The following is a 19,524-nucleotide window of genomic DNA, read 5'->3' as shown; positions in this document are numbered from 1 at the left end:
ACAGCTAAAACTAACCTTGTCCATCTGCTTTTGTGCTATAATCAGATTAAAAAGAAAAACCACACCACAAAAGCATCCCTGTCTGTAATTCTGTAACTTTTTGGAGTCTTTTGAGATCAGCGAACATTTGCTCTCAGTAAAAGATCCAAACACACAAGAATCCGTCATATAATGACAAGCCCAGAATTCTGGTTTCTGTGATTTGCTCTTTTTAGAGTTTGTGAGATGTGTGTATGTGGAAGGCTTTATTTAGCTATATATAGTTAGAAGTCGCTAAAACTTACAAAACTAAGGGTTATCATCAAAGGTAAAATCTCTTTTAGGTTTACAGTTTAGGTTAGTCTGTAGTCATTATAATTCTACTTATATAAAAACAGCAGAAGTCTAGTGTATGACCTCATTTCGATAGCTGGGTACACGTGTGCATGTGACGTGGTTCCTTGCTCACACTGGCATTTATTCCAGCCATTAGTCCGTACTGAGCTACCTTTCACTCAAACACAATGAAAAGCCCCTCAAGGTAACCCTCTCTCCCTTCACATGGCTTCTTTTCCCTGTCCCTGTAACTACACTCCCCCCCCCTTCCATCCACCCCTCTGTAATTCCCCCAGTCTCTAGGAATGCTCTTGTTTTTAATTTCTCCCAGCTGCTCTGGCTCTGTGCCCGACCGCCTGCCTTCCCACATCTGCTCCCCATCAGGCCGCTGCCGAGTCCACACAAACAGAGGCCTCTCATCAAAACAGCAGGATTACAGCCCTCGACCCCTGGCCGGCACTTCAAGACCCGTCCGTCCGCTATCCCTCGCCCCAGCCATCCCACCATCTCTCCTCGTCATCATCCAAAGCTCCTCTGTAGACCTCATATACTAAAATCTTCATGCTGAAGAAAGAGACATTGCCACAAGGCTTAGATCTGACCGGACAATATCCCAAGGGTCCTTCCCCAAAGATGTCTTTGTAGGAGCCTGTGTGAACTAGTATTGGAAGTGTATGTTTACCCAGACCACATCACGTGCGTTTCCGATGCAAAGTCTGTTCGGCAACATTATGCTGCCTTCTAACATGCTGTAACTTATTTTGGCCAAAATCTAAGGCAGCCTTGCATGTGTCCTTTGCCGCAATCTCAGAAAGGAACGTGACGAATTTCAAGAAAAAAAATGAAACAAATGTTAACTGTCAATTTCAAATGTCATTAATTGCTGAAAAGTTTGGATAAAATATTTCTAATCTAATCAAAAAATGGCCCCCTTAGAAGGCAGCTGTCTATATACTGTAGGTAGTAGACAGCAAGGCAGCTCATTATGTTTTGGAACAGAATTAGAAAGTCAACTTGTCTACATCTAATTGGCCAGCATCATGTGCTCTCCACATTGAACTTATCTCTCAATTATTTACAACTCAAAGTACAATAAGGGTGAGAGTGCACACACACACAAACACACTCTCTGTGAGCCTAAGCAGGCGTCTTCAGCTGAGCAAATATTTTTTTGAGAAAACAAACATTCAGATGGCAATAAATGCGTATTTAGGCACAAGCTGAACAGACCCCTGGGCCCTGAGACTCATGTATTTGTGTGAGAGAGACGTCCAGCATGTACGCGTGTGTGGGAAAGAATGTTGGGGTCACCAAAAATGGAGCATGTATAGCCACAGTACAGTTCTGTTAAAGAGTGTACAGACACATTATTCTCTTGTCGCAGTTCCAAAGAGATCCTCATATCCTTCTGTTATGTGGAAGACATATGCTAAATGTTGTTCTCTTGGGTTTCACCTCATCTAGGAAGTGGTAAGAGGGGAATATCTCAGCTCAGCTTGACTATAACACTTTATGAACAGAGCAAAAGGAAACCTGTTTATTGACAGATTTTATCCAAACACACTTTCAAGGGGATTTACTCTGTTTTAGCAATGAAGGATATGTTCCTGGATGAACATTCTTGTCCTATGTCAAGGTTCTAGACATAGTCCTAACCCTACTCTTAACCATATCCCTAAACCTAATCATTACTTATGCCTAAAATCAGAGAGAAATGATCCATTGAGAAGAATGTTGAATCTTTTCCTGTCCCTAAAGCTGTAGCAATAGCTATACCTTGAGAAAGCTATCCATTTAACATTTCCAGTGGCAGAATGGTTCATAATGGCATCTACTAGCAGGGGCTAATTGCCAAAGCTGACCAGCCAAACCTGAGCAACAAGGATGTTGATTCAAGAACAAGTCCTACAAAGCAAAGTCATGGTCTACTTCAGGGGGTGCCTTCCTCTTATCTTGCTGGTCCAAGCTGGTTTATGCTGATTTGATGCGTGTACAGCTTAACCACCTTGAATAAAGCTGGTAAAACTGGTCTACCAAAAAGTGCCTTTTTGGTAAGATGATTGACCAAGGAGTTCTTACTGGTCAGGCAAGTTAAAAAGCCTGGAACATCAGCATCTCATGCTATGGAGCAGCATGCACTGTTTCTCACATTCTCTCTCGAATTGTATTCTGATTATTGATAAAATTGTACTGAAGTCTCAGTGCCATCTGTTCTCCGCAGGGAGGGTGTAATCAGTGGTCAGGATTCTGGAAAGCCCAACACTACCCCAAAAGGCAAGAAAGAAAAAAACTTCCTTTTCAGATTTCTCCCAATGGCTGCTAATAAAATCCAGATGTTGCCGAGTTGCTCTCTACCCTACTCCCTCCTATCCTCTCCTCAGCCGCCCGGCCTTAGCCATTCCTAAATAAAGGAAAGTATTTGTGACATTCAGCCGAGCCGGGACGTGCCAAGAACAACTCCCCAGCTCGGCCCATCTGGAGTGTGTTAGGACAGCGCTGGGCACCAATCGAGTGCTTGGCCACTTCTACAGGAATATGGAACATGCAAGTGCAAATTCACACAAGGTGCTTGTTGTTTAGCTTCATGTAAGTGGTCTGGGTTTTTTCAGTGTGTAGAATCTGTCCGTTTAACAGTCCAAGACAACATTCTGACTCTCGTGTCTCTCCACCCTTCTGTGGACTTGTTGTGTTTGTAGTTGTTTCCTGTGCTGCCTGAAGTAACCGTTGTGCTTGAGGTGGAGGAAGCATGTTCACAGTGTGTGTTGCTGTTCAGAGCTCACACACCTGAACATCAATAACTGTCACAAACTCTCACAAGCACACACACACACACACAGGAACCTCCTCAGCCTCAGCGCAGACACCTGGGGACCAAGAGTAATGCAGGCATACAGCCATCACCAACACATCTGTCAACTGATATTCAAAGACAGAGGCTGTGTTCAAAATCGCCCCTTATTCCCTCATTCACTATTCCCTACATTACTCCACTAATATAGTCCACTTGAGGGAGTGAATGAAAACGAGTGAGTGAATGTGGACACTGAGTGTGCTGGAAGGGATGCCACTTTCGCATAGTTTGTGCTTTGTGTTTAATAATCATTTGAAACTTAGCAAACTAGCATGTATAAACCTTAATTAAACAATTTAATAATCAATTAAAAAGGAATTTATACCTGTATGATATTATGCTGTACCCATATTGGACCAGCAGTTTGGAAAATGGATGGATGGATGGATGATTCGGCTGCGGGTGCCATCTTCTGGTGAGACGTGGGGAATTCATTCAACGTGCGACTCTCACAGTGCATTATGGGTATTCTCTCACAATTGAGTGTACATCAGTTGTACACTTGTTATTGCGGTGCATTGTGGGATTGAATGAGTGGGATTGACTCGATAACGTCCACTATGGTTTCGGGCACCACTACAAATGGCTGTCCCCTGAAATAGTTTAAGGGTATAGGGGGCGATTTCGGACACAACCAGTGAGAGCAGATCTTTAGTGAGAGCAGAAAGATAAGACCCCCCCCCCATCAAAAAAAAATGGTCAAGGATGAGGAAGAAAGTGAAAGACTGTGAATTATGCATACACTCTGGGCTGACAAACTGTCTTGTTGCACATCGCTGTCACAGTCGTTAAATGACATTCACTCTGACATCAACTTTCTATTGGTCAATGGACAAATAGTAGAATCTCACTGGCCTAAAATCGTACTCTTCGTAACCTTACATTAAACATCATCTCTCTGAGAGAGAGAGAGAGAGAGAGAGAGAGAGAGAGAGTTTGCTTGATGCTGGAAGCTTAGTTAGGGAAAAACATTAAGCTACACAAAAGAATGAAACAATTTTGTTCTTCTAAGAGAGCCATAATTCTAATGGCTGTTTTATTAGTGCTTAGACAAATAATAAGACACGCTTGTCCTTCAGCCATACAAGAATGATCATTATGGAACGATTACAGTTTTCCCATCAAGGCTGATAAATAATTATAATAGCTCCGCTTTCCCTAAACTCATGTATTACTTTAATAGTGGGGGAAAAAGAGACAAAATGATCTATGACAGGAATCTGTTTGCTCTCCGCACTTCCACAAACAAGCTCCCCAATCAAAACACCTGCAGCTTCACCCAACACCAATTAGCTCATCAAGCTTTTAATTACTCTGTTAATTGCATACAGGCAGCGTGAGGGGCGGCTGGGGAATTAGACACAGAAGCCCTCCAGAGGACCCGCCTTGACAATCCTAACAAACAAAGAGGACGCGTGCCAAGCAAAACACACACACACACACCACAGATCCCCTGCTCACATGACTGGAAGAAAAACAAGAGTGGCTATAATGCCAAGCTACCATGCTCACCATCTGTTACTGAGCTAGAAGTGATGTCACATCCTGTCACATGGATGACTATTACCTGGGAGAAGGATGAAATGTAAATGAGTTGTGTGAAATGTAAAGGTGGTTGTGTGTGTTTCTTCTGGTCAGTGTTTATCATCTGCAGCAATATACCCTGAATAGCATTGTCCCATAGTTCTCCTGCCAAAAAGACCGTCTACATCCATCAAAATGTGTATATCCTCAGGCCATCAGCCTTAACCTTATTGACTCATTATTTGATTAGACTGCCAAATGTTTCATGTAGCAACAATTCTTTACAGCTGAATGCTGTGTACTGATTCCCATATTGTTTTGTGCCGAAGGCAGTATATAGTGCACAGTATGCAGTGCAGTAGTATTTCATTCTAAAATATATCTATTTCACAGTCAGGATCCGGCTCTACTGACTCTACTCACAACTGACTTACTTCGTTTCTCTTCCTTTTTTCATTCTAATTCCCTGACTAGGATAACTAGCTCTTTTTCTTCTCTCTCCCTCATATATCCTCTGAGAAAACAGCAGAAGTGTTTGGCTGAGGAGGCGTATCCAGGAAATAGTGGCAGGCCCTGACTTCCTGTGTGACAGGTGCACGATGCGGGGCCTGACAGCTGCTGTCTCTCCACAGTATTCACTCTCTCTCTTTCTTTTTCTCTTAGGCTATGGCCAGCTGTAGCCTAGTACTGCTCTTGTTTGCTTTGGCTCTTGCGTCATTACAGCTTGCTGATTTATGGAGCACAAAAGGCTGAAACCTGCCCAACTCACACACATATCAAACAAATATATATACATAACCAAAGGGATCTTTATCTACAGTGCATATTTATTAATGTTCTGCTCTTCTATGAAGTTACTGAAGTAGTAATGGTACAGTGATCCTCGAGAATGGTACTTGTACATTGGTATTTAATAACAACCATTTTTATATATTATGGTACTTGCATGTATTACCTCAAAGAATATCATTGCATTATCTTTGGACTATCCCAAAAACAATATGCCATTCCTATTAGAATCTGTCCTGACAACATGGTTTTGCCATAGTACATCTCCAAAAACCATTTTACCACTATAGTACCAATTAACCATGGTAATTTGTTGAATAATGGTATTGTCATTTTGGTATTTTTTGCCAGCTTCTCAATTTTGTTACAGATTGCAAAGATTATAACAAACATGCAAAATTAAGCCTACAACAACAAAAAGCCTCTTCAGTAGTCTAGTAGTCAAAATATCAAGAGGATCCTTTTAAACATCCCATTTCAATTGGTATACGATAGGGTTTGGTGAAATTTATTATTATTTTTTTTTGTATTATTTAAAGAAAATCCCGCCCTTGGCCGTTGGTCTTCTGTGCTCGACTGTGTTCATGTGACTCTATTAGTGCCGCAGTTCGCTCCAACTCACCACAAGTTGTGAGAAATTAAGATTAACAAAAAAGCAACATGAAATACAATCCATGTAGGTCAATACATTGTTTGTGTTCATCGCAACAAGTTATTGCATTCGCATCTATCAACTGGCATCAGACAAGTGGAGCTCCTGAACTCAGGGAAGAAAGTATAAGGATACTTTTTTTGAGATTTCTAGACGTTGTATTTATGTTGTGTTTTTGTTAATCTTGATTTCTCACAACTTGTGTGTTTTTCTGGTCGAGTCGGAATGAACTGTGGCGCTAACAGAGTCTCATGAACGCACAGTCGAGCACAGAAGATTTTCATTAAATAATACATTAAATTTCTGTTTGTTTTTCACTAAAACTCTATCATATACATCCAGAACACTGGGAATATACGGCATGGGATCATTCTGTGATAATTTGCATTTGCATCTTTTTTAAAAAGCTTTATGCTGGTCGCCATTCGCATAAGAAAAGAAAGTATCAATCAAAAGGATTAAGGAAATTAAGGAAATAACATTTATTACACAAAAATAGTTAAGAAGGATAAACTGTAGATAAAATATAAATTAATATATAAATACAAAATAAGTGAGCTGCTTATATAGGCGCACCATTGATGACTAAATATGCCAAGATTAATAATAATAAAGATTCATTCACTGTCCTTGTCTTTCTGATTTGCTGTGTCCACGGTGGGGATCGATGCAGCTTATGGTATTTTTTGTCCCACTTAATAGACACTTTTGATATTATAAACTCTCTGCAGGAATTTGTATTCATTTCCATATAGGAACATCCTCTTAAAAGTCCTTCCCACTCCTCCAGCTGGAACATTCTGGCATCAACAAAAAATGTTTCTCCCAATTCCATTTGCTTTGAAAATGTTCCTTTTTTGTATGGAAATTAAACTTCCTTCTGGTGGATCCCTGGTTGTGGAACAATAACTGATCAGAGAAGACCTCTGCGTTAGATTAAGGTCTTCGTAAGAGACTGGAGCCGCAGTGAAATTCAGCTCAAACCCATTTCAAGAATGACAGGATAGTCCGGCGCTCTGCTTCTGTTTCCATGAGATAACGGCTGCTTTAATTTGTGCAAATACGCTACATCGTACGTCTCCCAGCCCCAATCCAGCCCAGAGCCCCTTCTCAATACTTTAACATCATTGTGAGGAGAATTGTGCGTGTGTGTGAGGGCTTAATAACTGAACTTCATCTGTAGTTACCACTCAGAAGTGTGTGATAACTAACTGGCTGAGGGCGAGAGAGGAAGCGAAGAACTAGCTTTATCACAGACAGGAGCGGTGATATGAACTTCCACACTGTTTGATTAATAAACCCCTCTACAGCAGGGATTACTCCAGCTGGTGCCCTGTCTCTCAGCCATACTTCCGCTGCCAACTTATCCTTTTATCCTCCTCACCTTCTTATTTACCAAGAGTTTGCTTATCAGCCAAACAAAACAAGCCAAATCATAGTGGGAGCCATTTTTTAAAGAGGTTTACAATGTCCCTTATTTGATCAGATCAGATCTGTTTTTCATTACAGAGAAATGAGGATCCAACAATCTTGCAACATCAGTCTGAGCAGTCTATTATTTATTTGAGAAGTATGTGTCCATATCTCTGATAAGAGCTTTCTTAAAATGCCAGCTTTAACCTGATTGGCTATCTTTACTGTTAGATTTCTATAAGTCTGATGGGAGACGATGTGCACTTAAAGATCTATAATTGCTGGATTTGGCAGTGTTTGCGAACTTCTTAGCATTAGTTAAAGAAATGCAAGGCACTTAAATTAGAAAAAAGTTTTTTCTAATATTAACGTGGGTCCTAAAGCTCTTGCCTGATCATAACCCTTCTTTTTCCATTGATATTCCTCAGAGCTTTTCTCTTTTTGTAATGTCTCTCAGGCATTTCTCTTTCTACAGTCTTTCTTCACATCTCCCTCATTCTCACACTCTCTCCTCCCCTATCATGAGTGGATATGTCCCTTATTGCTGATTGGCTCACTCTCTCTTCCCTCATCATGAGTGGACACGCCCCCTACTGCTGATTGGCTACAGGTGTGTTGTGCTTCTCAGTGCTTGTGCTATATTCAGTTTTGTTTATAGAAATTCAGATTTACCCGCTCTTAAACATCTCATAATAAAAAATCGTGATTGGTCACTTCACATGTCATCAGACAGTCTCTTCCTGTCTAAGTGGGCGGGTCTTGGACACAATAGGCTGCAGAGTGGACCAGACTTAATGCCAATAGTCAGAAGTCTAGCTAGATATTAAAGCTGACCTATTTTGTTTTTAAGATAGCACAACACCTTTTCTTGTGAGAACATATGGGTAAAGGAAAGAACGTGTAGAGCGAGTGTATTTCAGAGTGATGTGGTTTTCTCTCAGAGTGAACTCCCAGCTCCGACAATGTGGCGTAAATGTGTTTTTTGTTACTCCAGATGTTTGGAAGCTGGCCGGCTTCTCTGCTCTCTGACATTCTCCTTCTCTCGAGAGAGGCCGCCATGTCACAGTAATGTCAAACACATGCGCTCACTGCACCATCGCCGTCTTTCCCACTGTTTGGAAGGATAAACAGGGCTGAAACTATGGCAATTGCCCCCTTGCCCGTCCCTGCTGCTCCCTCTCACTGGCACTCCCGCTGGGAGCCCGGGCTTGCCACGGCAGGACAACCGGATGGGACAATTTGCCATAACAGTAGGATATATACAGCCTTCACCCCTGAGTAGGTACTGAGACACACTTTATCAGCTTATTTATCAGCAACTAGGAGGCCAATCAAATATAACATTAATCAGATGTTAAATATGGACTAAGCGAGTGGCTACGTTCACACTGCAAGCCTTAGTGCTCAATTCTGATTTATTGTTTGGCTCTTCACATTATGTGGCCAATATCAGATTCTGATATAACTAGTCACAGTCCTGAACTGATGTGCATGTGCAAAAAACAATAACAAAGATAGAACGCAGTCATATGGAAGTAAAGGCCACTGAAGTCCGCATTTCCGCATTCATTTATAAGTTAATGTGCTGCAGAAGCCGGCGAATTTGCGTGCAGGTGATGAGGAGGACAAGGTTTTTCTCATATAGTTTTCCCTCAAGTTTTCCCTTGTATAGAGCTGTATAGTTCTATAACTACCTTCACTGCCGTCTTCCATATTAACCAAGTGACTGAAGAACTACCTGTATGTAAAGTCTTTGGAGTGACTCCCATCAGGTTTATTAGGCTGCTGTCACTTTAAGACCTGATGCACGGATCCAATAAACTGATACACATGCGTTTTCTTCCTCAACTGTTTACATTCACTTAAAACATAACTGACTGTGTTTACATCACCAAGACCGGCATTTTGACATTTATTTTGTGTGTATTTGACTGTTTAAGCGCAATAAGAGAGACCACTTTATGTGGTGCACTTTGGGTGTGAGCACAAAATCTGAGGGAATAAGTAAAATTATGCGCAATATGTGCAATCCCACGCCAAAATTCAAGCCCTGTAACACCAGCGATATTCATCCAGAGCAAATGAAATGAGGCGGGTTTGTGTGTCGACTCACTGAGAGATGAGAGAGAGAAAGCACAGCTGGTATCGTGTGAGAATTGGAAGCGTTTCACTGTCGATATGTATCGAAAATTTGATATTTTTGACAACACTACATTGCACTTAGTTTATTATTTCAGGTGCTTTTTTTAAAAGACTACAATTGAAAAGTATATATTATATATAAAATTCAACCCGCCAAATTGTGTTGATGTCAAACCCTGCATGTATCTGATTTAGGACCATTTATGCATGTAGTCCAAATCAGTATCGAAAAGATCAGATTCTGTGTGGTTTGTGCTGTTCACACTGTTTTGAATCAGATTTGGGCCACTTTTGCCTGCTATCTGTACATAGCCTTTGTCTCCAGTCTCTTCCTGTATCTGTGACACACACATTGATTTTGTGGTGCACACTGTGCAGTTATAGATTTTTTATTTTATGCAGCATGGATATGGAAGGCATTCCTTTCAATACATGCAACGTTGGAAAGAAAGGGGGAAAAAATCCCAGATCTTTGATTCATTTCCTCACACCAGGACATAAGTGACACATAAGTGTTCTCTCTGGCAGCTAATGTAGATAATAGACGAGGATAATCTCCACTGAGCTCTTCTAAAGACATCGACAAATAAACAAAACAGGTTCAAACACCTCCGTTCTAAAGCTTGCGGCCATTCACACCTGCTTGGGACTCATGTGACCGCACAACTGCATTAATGCATTATAGGAATTAGTATGAGTGTGCGATCTGACAACTCTCTAGATATTGGTAATAAAAATGTAAGTTGCTGCAATCTTGCTCTTTTTTTCCTCCATCATAAATGAGTTGGTCTCAGAGCGGAAGACGAAACACAATAAACGCTGTCATGTTCTCTTGCGTTCGGACGCTGGTGTTTGGGAACGCAATCGTGTGAGACGCTTCTGGAGGGAATTAAAACAAATCATTCTGATGACACACTTTGACTCAGGTGTTTCAGAACCAACAAACCAACATTTGAGGTGCTGCGATGCGATTGGTCTGCTGGTTAGTCCAGTTATCCAATCACAGCCTCTGATGAGGTTTTTGTTGTGCATCAAGGGATTTATTCAGTAAATGTGTTTCCATCATAGTTTATGTCTTCTTATTGGATGAAAACTTTTCATTTTTAGAATTTATGTGCATCTTGGCATTTCCATCGAGCGTTATTTTTTATGCAGTATCCCAAAATGCGCATAAAAATAGGTGGATAGAAAAACATAGCTTATGCCGCTCTTTTTAACAGTAATGGGATCAGGATATACTGCATGCCAGATTCGAACCTGTGCACCAACATTATGAACACAAAAGCCCTTTTTATGTCACCAGCACTCTTTGCATATTGAAAAGATTAAAAATGATTGTAGCTTTGAGCCAAAAGTGGTATAAACTGGCTTTTTAAGTGTTGTGGGGTTAGTTGTGTTAGTGAGGTCAGGCTACCTGGACGATCAGGTGTTTACTGATCACAGCCTGACTCCACCCCCTAGTTCTCTCGTTCTCTCTCCCTCCCTCCCCCTGCTGCTTTGCCAGCCGTCTGCCTGCACCCATCTCCCGCCCACCGCCATCTGCTCCTCTCGTTAATTACGAGACGGCAAACTTCACCTGCACCCGCACTCAAATTACAATAATCACCTCCAGTGCACACCATGTCCCTGCTCCCATTGCAGAGCACCGCCACAAGGACACGCTCTCCCAACCTGAAAGCAGCGTCCGATATATTAGTAAACTTATGATAGAAGCTGACACCTTCCACATGACACAGTACAAGTGACAGTTTGCATTACTCTAAACTAGATTCACAGCAAGTGCAAATCCTGAAGTTGAATTTTACAACATCTAAAGCAACTTTAATTTACCTTTATTAAGTTTTTTTAAACTGTTGTCAACGTACTCTCTAAAAAATGCTGGGTTAAAAACAACCCAATTTGGGTTGAAAATGGACAAACCCAGCAATTGGGTTATTATAACCCAGTGGTTGAGTTAAATGTTTGCCCAACCTGCTGGGTAGTTTTATTTAACTCAACTATTGTTTAGAAATGACTATATGGCTGGCTTAAAATGCACCCAAAATATGTTGGAAATTAAAAATCAGACACATAATTACTAGAGGCAACAATAATAATCAAAAGGTGAGCATTTATTAATAAGCAATTTAATAAATGTTTATTGTTTAATTATTATTCATTAAACTTATGTTCATTTATTAAACATATTCAAAAATGTTAATTTCCAACATACTTTGCGTTCGTTTTAAGCAAGAAATACAGTAATTTTTAAACATTAGTTGAGTTAAATAAAACTACCCAGCATGTTGGGCAAATATTTAACCCATCCACTGGGTCAGAACAACCCAATTGCTGGGTTTGTCCATTTTCAACCCAGTATTTATGCCTTTTCACTAAAAAGTATATGGATTTTGGTGAATAATTGTTTGTTTGGTAACACTTTACAATAAGGTTTCATTAGTTAACTACTTTAGTTAACAGCTTCTAAAGCATTTATTAATGTTCATTTCAACGTTTACTAATGCACTATTAAAATCAAAAGTTGTATTTGTTAACATCAGTTAATGCACTAATATGAACAAACAATGAACGACTAACATTAACAAAGTAACAAATGTATTGCTCATTGTTAGTTAATACATTAATTAATGTTAACAAATGAGACCTAATTGTAAAGTGTTATGGTTTGTTTTTAATATTTTAAGCACATGTATTTAGCTTTTGTCAACCTTCTGATCAGTTGCATATTATGTGAAGACCAACTAGGGGCACTCAGTCCTATTTTTTGGTATCAAATTAGACCAATCTACATTTTTATGTAACCGACTTAAATAGTTATGAACAGTTTTAAAGAAAAAAACATAAATTGTAAGACTAGTCAAGTTCTCCTCATGTGTCTTAACTCCATATATAAAAGATGCCATGAAAGCAAATAATCACTCCAAAAGATGAATGAATGGCTTTCTCTTAGTCGAGCTGCAGGGACATTTGCCTGTAAGAGCTGTTTGGTGGTAATATTTAAGGATAGTCTCTGGCCACAGTGTGGTTTCACCTTTAGACATTTAGCTGTTGGGAGAACTATTACCGTCTGTTCATTCATAATTCAGGTGCTCTTTACTAGGGTCAATTGAAGAGTAAAGTGGTGGTTTGCAGGCTGCTGACAGGGCTGGACTGAAGGACAGTTAAAGCAAGTGATGCTGCAGTGGAGCATATTGTGGTTTCATCCATCTGTGTGCTGGCAATGAACAATTCATCACAATGCACTAGATCACATCTTCACATCATTTTTAGATGAACAGGTGCAGAGATAACTGCTATCTTAAATCTTAAATATGCTGTATTATCTGCAAGATGGCTCTCTGTTAAATGTTGTTTTAAAGTAAACAATCAAAGCTCTTTCTCTTTAGAAAATGTGAAAGAAATAAAGGCTGCAATGTGAGCAACTTTCTGATATGATCAGTTTAAAGAGGTTGGAATTGCTTTGCGATAAGATGGACTTTATTTTTGTTGCAGTTTTTGTGTTCTTTTCATATACTCTAACTAAAACAAATAATTACAGAAAGATTGAGATTTTGTATGACTTAATATAGGTTTAATTTTTGATAATACATTTTTTGATAATAACAGGCATCTAAATAAACATCTAAATTTGTATTTCATATATTTGTATTTTGTATTTAAAACCATATGTAGCATATGATCATGTACTGGACTGTATTGCCTACTAGAAGACATATCCAGCTTTACAAGCATATAAAATCAGTTCATACTGACAATTATTCAAGAAGCAGCCGTTAATATTAAACTATAAATAAAGCAGATGAATCACTTACTTTTGAAGGTCGAAGTCAAACTGAGGTATTTGCAGCAAAAATAATCCACGCGAAAAATAAAGACAGAAGGAAACGGAGATTATATTACGCCTCGATCCTCATCGAAAAGGGCAGGAACTTTCCAAAATGAACAAAAATCATATATATATGCCGTTTTATAAGAGTGTCTGAGAGAGTTCTGAACTCCTTTGGATTGCACGCGATGTTGACTTTTCGTTATAGTAATAAATAATGAGGTAATTCAATTTCAAGAGAACGAAAATATATCATACAAAGCTAAAAACACAGCGGAGCTTGAGTATTAAAGTAGTGAGACTTTGGTATTATGTTCCTTTCAAATGTCAAAATCTTGAAACGCGTTAACAAATTTCTTAGTAAAAATGCACCGGGCGAAGAAAAAAAAAGTTCGCTTCGATTTCTCAAATCACAACAAAAAATAATCGCAAAGTCCTCCAATTCAGATCTCGCGTTCTTGATGGGTTTATATCGTATTCCACAGTAGATGTCCGCGATCCCTCCAATAATATAGATGTTTTTAATATTGCCACTGATGCTCCATTTTCCAAGAAGTGTAGTGGATACTGTCTCTTGTAAATCCTGAAAGTCCTCGTCAATAGAAACGATTCAGATAGGGAGTGTTTCGGAGATCTTCCCGTTAATACTCCAACTGTTCGTCGCGAACTCCCTCCGCACTGAGCGCGAAAAAACGGTCCGTTAAAAACATCATTCGCGTCCCGGCTAACTGATGTTACACATTCTGCGTTGTTTCGCTCTGCACCATCTCGGGTTTTGGCTTATTTTTGTTGTTGTCAGTGGTTGGAAGCTGGTGTGTTGCTGTCTAATGACCCTTCTGTCTGCGTTTAAAACACCATCTGGAGAGGAGAAGCGTTCTCCTGCGCTCCTAACCTCTCTCTCTCTCTCTCTCTCTCTCTCTCTCTCTCTCTCGCTCTCTCTTCCTCTCTCTCTCATTGACAGCTCCTCAGACCCACAAGCTGACAGCCTGCCTCCCTTGTGCTGTATAACCCCCTCTGATATCGACGATTCCTAATATAATTCATATCACATTTTTAATAGACTTGCTATTAACATAATTAGGATGTGCCCACAATTTTCTGCAAATCTTAAGGGATCATAAGCACTGTCCCTGTCCCTGATAAAAATGTCAGATTGATTCTCAAGAGAGCAGTATTGATGGTCCTTCCTTCCTTCCGTAACGCCTAGCGTTTTTGCCAGGATTTTGAAGGCATTTTGATCGCGCGCGCACGCCGCTAGGGGCCGCTGTTTCCCCATATCAGTTCGCGCGCGCCAGCGAAGCGCGCAAACTCTCGCATTCATCAGGCAATTGACAGCCAGGCAGCTGGTGCCCGAAGCCCGATCGAGGGCATTCAAATCAGATGGGAGATATGATGTTTTTGTAACATAGTTACAAACTGAGCATTTCATTTTCCAGGAGCATCATGTGCTTCATTTAAACATTCTGTCTAAGACTGTTGATGGATGGATAGTCCAATTTTTAGTAGGCCTTATAACTGCCTGATACTTTTCACTCACAAATTGTTTTATTTGTGAGGTAAAACAAAATATAGTATACTACAAGTTTCAAATATTAAAGCAAATAAGTGGCATCTGCATGCAAACATCTGAGCCATTTTTTGTGAATACTTTTACTAGTCGAAAGGCGATTTTTAGGGGATGTAAATTAGAAAATATATGGGACCCTGGACCACAAAACCCGTCATAAGGTTACATTTTTTTTGAAATTGAGATTTATACAACGTCTGAAAGTTGAATAAATAAGCTTTCCATCGATGTATGGTTTGTTTAGGATAGGACAATATTTGGTCGAGATACAACTATTTGAAAATCTGGAATCTGAGGGTGCAAAAAATCAAAAAATTGAGAAAATCGCCTTTAAAGTTGTCCTTAGCAATGCATATCCACTCACAAAAATACATTTTTGATATATTTACGGTAGGAAATGTACAAAATATCTTCATGGAACATGATTTTTACTTAATATCCTAATGATTTTTGGTATAAAAGAATAATCGATAATTTTGACCCATACAATGTATTGTTGGCTATTGCTACAAATATACCCTTATGACTAGTTTTGTGGTCCAGGGTCACGTATAACGGCAGGTTAGTCAGCTTAACTACAGTATAGACATACACCGAGTGTCCAAATACTTTTTGTCTCCATTTAAACATCCATTGGTTTGTCATTTTAAACCTAACAATTTTTTTTTTTGCAATAAATGGCACTTGGTTTGATATTTTGTCATCTAATGCAATGATAGCCTATCCATATTCATATAGGCTACTGTAAGTGTCCATATATCAGTTCACTGTATGTGTCTGAGACTGCTTATAAAACTGTCATTAACATTATTTTAAGATGTTAACAAATAACTCTCAGCTGAAGTCTATGAATGGCAGAGCAGTTATTTGAATGATTCAAAGAGCCGCATGCACCAGCTATGAATATGGATAAGAGATGGCATTTCCACAGACATTTGAATATGAATATGACTTTTCCTTGTGGTTTGGGTAGAATATTCAATGCAGAACATATTCTGAGGTATTGGCGGAAAAGCTCTAGTAAATACAGCTGCTGCTGCTGCTAAAAAATTGACCGACTTCTTCTCCAACCCCCCTCCCTCCATTTTGTTCAGTTGATTCCCCCATTTTTGACTGTTTAACCATCACCGCACCTGCTAGCCATTCACTGGCATTGTGACTCAGTTTTAGGGGGTGGATCTGGCGGTGTCACCGCAGGTGAGCCGATGAGAAACGCACATCTGCCTTTCGTCCCCCACCCCTCAGAAATGAAGGGATGTAAAGACATGTAAACAAACACAGTTAGCGCTACTCTGCTGTTGGAGAAAGCGCCGGCGGTGTAAAGTACACAGAGACAGCTGCCCCGTTCCTCCTTCAGTCCCACCATTGCGTGGTCAGCCTGAGAAGGATCCACAGCTAACAGTCTGATAAAATCACAAATATGACAGAAATCCATTACTGGTTATTGTTACGGATTTCTCCCACATTCCACAGCTATTTTCATTACAGTAGCCCATGAGATATGTAAGCTTGTTTCCGCCACGGAATAAATCAATTTGAAAAATCTCAAAATTCGGTAACACTTTACAATACGGTTCATTAGTTAAACATTAGTTAATGTATTAACTAACATGAACTAACTATGAGCAATACATTTGTTACTGTATTTACTAATCTTTAATAACGTTAGTTAATGAAAGTACAGTTGTTCATTGTTTCACAGTGCATTAACTAATGTTAACAAGATTTTAATAATTAACAAAGATTAATAAATGCTGAAGAAGTTCAGTTCATTATTAGTTCATGGTAACTAATGTAGTTAACTAATGTTAACTAATGAACCTTATTGTAAAGTGTTACCCAAAATTCAGACTTTTTTTCTCGGAATTGCGAGATATAAACTCATAATTGCGAGGGGAAAAGTCAAAACTGTGAGTTTATAAACTTTATTACTTGCAATTTCGAGTTTATATCACGCAATTCTGAGAAAAAGGTCAATTGCAAGATGTAAACTAGCAATTGCGAGAAAAATTTTTTAGAATTGTGAGATAAAAAGTTGCAATTACCTTTTTTATTTTTTATTCAGTTGTGAAAACAAGCTTTCATAGATTTGAAATCTAAGCGCACAAAAAAAAAAAAAAATTGACCATTGTTGCACATTATTTATATTACTTTACAATAAGGTCTCATTAGTTAACTAACAATGAACAAAACATTTGTTGCTGTGTTTATTAATCTTTGTTAATAATATTTAATAAAAAAAAACTGTTCATTGTTATGTTAACTCAGATCCGTTTAAATAATATTAACACATACAACTTTTGATTCTAATATATATTAGTAAATGTTGAAATTAACATTAAACATTAATAAATGTTGGTAACACTTTGTTTTAAAGTGACGTAGTTACACATGTTGCATGTACTTATAGTAATAACAGTAAATTATGCATAATTACAAGTAACTAACACCAAACTAGAGCTGCGCGATTCTGAAAAAATTGAGAATTACGGTTCTTTTGTTTAAAATAGACTTCACAATTCTCCCACAATTCTGAATAGACAACTAAACAAAATAACATGCAGTTTACTAGACGTTCGGATAAAATGTTAATTGCTGCAGTCTATTTAAAAAGAAAAATAGATCATTTTAATTAATTATTTAAAAAAAAAAAGTCGGGTTGAGTGAATTATTCAATGACTCGTTCGTTAAGACTTCATTTGTTGCGTTACTGGATGAATCAGGATTTTTGAACGAATCTCTTTAATAAATGATTCAATGACAAATACATTTTTTAAGAGTCACTTGTCGCCACCTACTGGTGTAACGATGTAATTACAATCTTTATTTGAAGTGTCACGCTACTTTCAAAAAGTGATTTACTCTATTTTGATCGCTATCGTAGACATCAGTGTTTATATCAGAATTATAAACTTTTATCCCATTACTTCTGAGATAATATGAATTATTGACAATGGCTACAGGGATACAAAATCGGGATGGATAAAATCATGGGATTTGGCTTACATTGTTTTCCTCATTGAATATAATAAATACATCACATTACCGAAATAAAAAGGCTTACATGGACTTAAGGGAAGCGTGTGAGAGGAAGCATGTGTGTGTGTGTGGGCGTGTGCCAGTGTGAATGTGTGTGAGTAGAATTGAACACAACACTAGATCAAAACTCTCAGCCTTGAGAAATCCAGTAAAAAGAGCAGCCCTGATTGCACTGGCTCCACCTCTCCTTCTCTCATGACAGCAGTTCAGAGATATTAAATAAATCCTCTATGAGTCCTCGACACCCATAATTCTTAATCCACCGTACTGACATGTGGTCAACTCTGGTGTGGACATGCAATATCTCCCCAGATATTTGAGGATTTTTCTACAGCCAAATGCAATTTGCCTACATTTCCGAATGTGTCAGTCTATGCTGGGCAAACGTCTCAAATCATGTGTGAAACGTTGGGATCTGCTTCCTGCACGCACACCCTGCATCTACAGTATATATCTTTAAGGTTCATTACATTACATTATATCTTTTCTTCTGATCAGTAGTGGACCAAGGCACTGGCAAGAGCTTATTCGCCAGTTCTCCATTCCAGGGAAATCACTAAATAAAGTGCAACCAAATACATCACCATTACTGATATACAGCTGCTTACTAGATGCCATTTTATTTGGTTTAATAAAAAAATCATCAGTTAGACAAGTATCCTGACCTCTTGCACATCTGCTGCCTTCACATACTATCGGAATTATTGTTATTAGGAGTTTCCTAGTTGAAAATTGGATGTAAATGCCCTCTCAAGTAGTATTTACCAAAGACTTAAGATACACAAAGATGGTGCACTCGAATTATTATTATAAATGAGAGAAAGTGCAATGCGCAATATTGCGGAATATGTCCCGCCTTCTAAATAAAAGACAATCGCCGATTGGTAAAGTCATCGCATCACTTTGGAGAATTTGATGTTTCCCCATTTAACGAGAGAGGAGCTGCACTTGCATGCCTGAGAGGCGTTTCAACAATGTCCGCCGAGTGAAATGACCATAGACTGTATAAAACAATGGACGTAGTGTCCGTGACGTCACCCGTAGGTTTCTGAAGAACATTTTTAAAGCCCAAAGTGGGCGGAGTTGGCCGTCGCCATCTTGGCAGCGTGTCACCACACGTCACTCCCAGATAACCGAAAATGGGCAAAGAGGCGGGACGTGGGTGGAGCTCAGGTGCCTGGTTACTGAAACCACGCCTGCCTAGCTCAACCTGATCAAGTTAGCTCAGGCTAAGGAGCTATCTATCTATCTTAGATACTATCTAAAATATTAATAAAGATAACGAATTATACATAATTTGAAAGTTCTAAGGCTTTACTGTCAGTCTACGGTTTTACGATATAGATGCTCCAGCAACAGCAATATTGTAATTTGTGTCGGGTGTGCAAATGTCAACACGCCAAATC

At 39.1% G+C, this 19,524-nt stretch overlaps 1 protein-coding gene across 11 annotated transcripts in view; it reads right to left on the bottom strand.

Moving 5' to 3' along the window:
- The window catches only part of cbfa2t3 (CBFA2/RUNX1 partner transcriptional co-repressor 3), a 56,484-nt gene that overhangs the window by 22,552 nt on the left and 14,408 nt on the right, over positions 1–19,524 (bottom strand). Inside the window, exon 1 of one of the 11 annotated variants that reach the window (XM_051901114.1) lies at positions 13,499–14,694. The exons of 9 other annotated variants lie outside the window; for them this stretch is intronic. The gene's annotated coding sequence lies outside the window, so the exon portion shown is untranslated. Of the gene's footprint in view, positions 1–11,100; positions 11,204–13,498; positions 14,695–19,524 lie in introns of those variants that run through there. One more of the 11 variants, XM_051901118.1, reaches the window with a different exon arrangement.

Source organism: Ctenopharyngodon idella, chromosome 7 (assembly GCF_019924925.1).
Source record: "Ctenopharyngodon idella isolate HZGC_01 chromosome 7, HZGC01, whole genome shotgun sequence".
NCBI lineage: Eukaryota > Metazoa > Chordata > Actinopteri > Cypriniformes > Xenocyprididae > Ctenopharyngodon > Ctenopharyngodon idella.
This window is presented reverse-complemented; position numbering and strand designations above follow the sequence as displayed.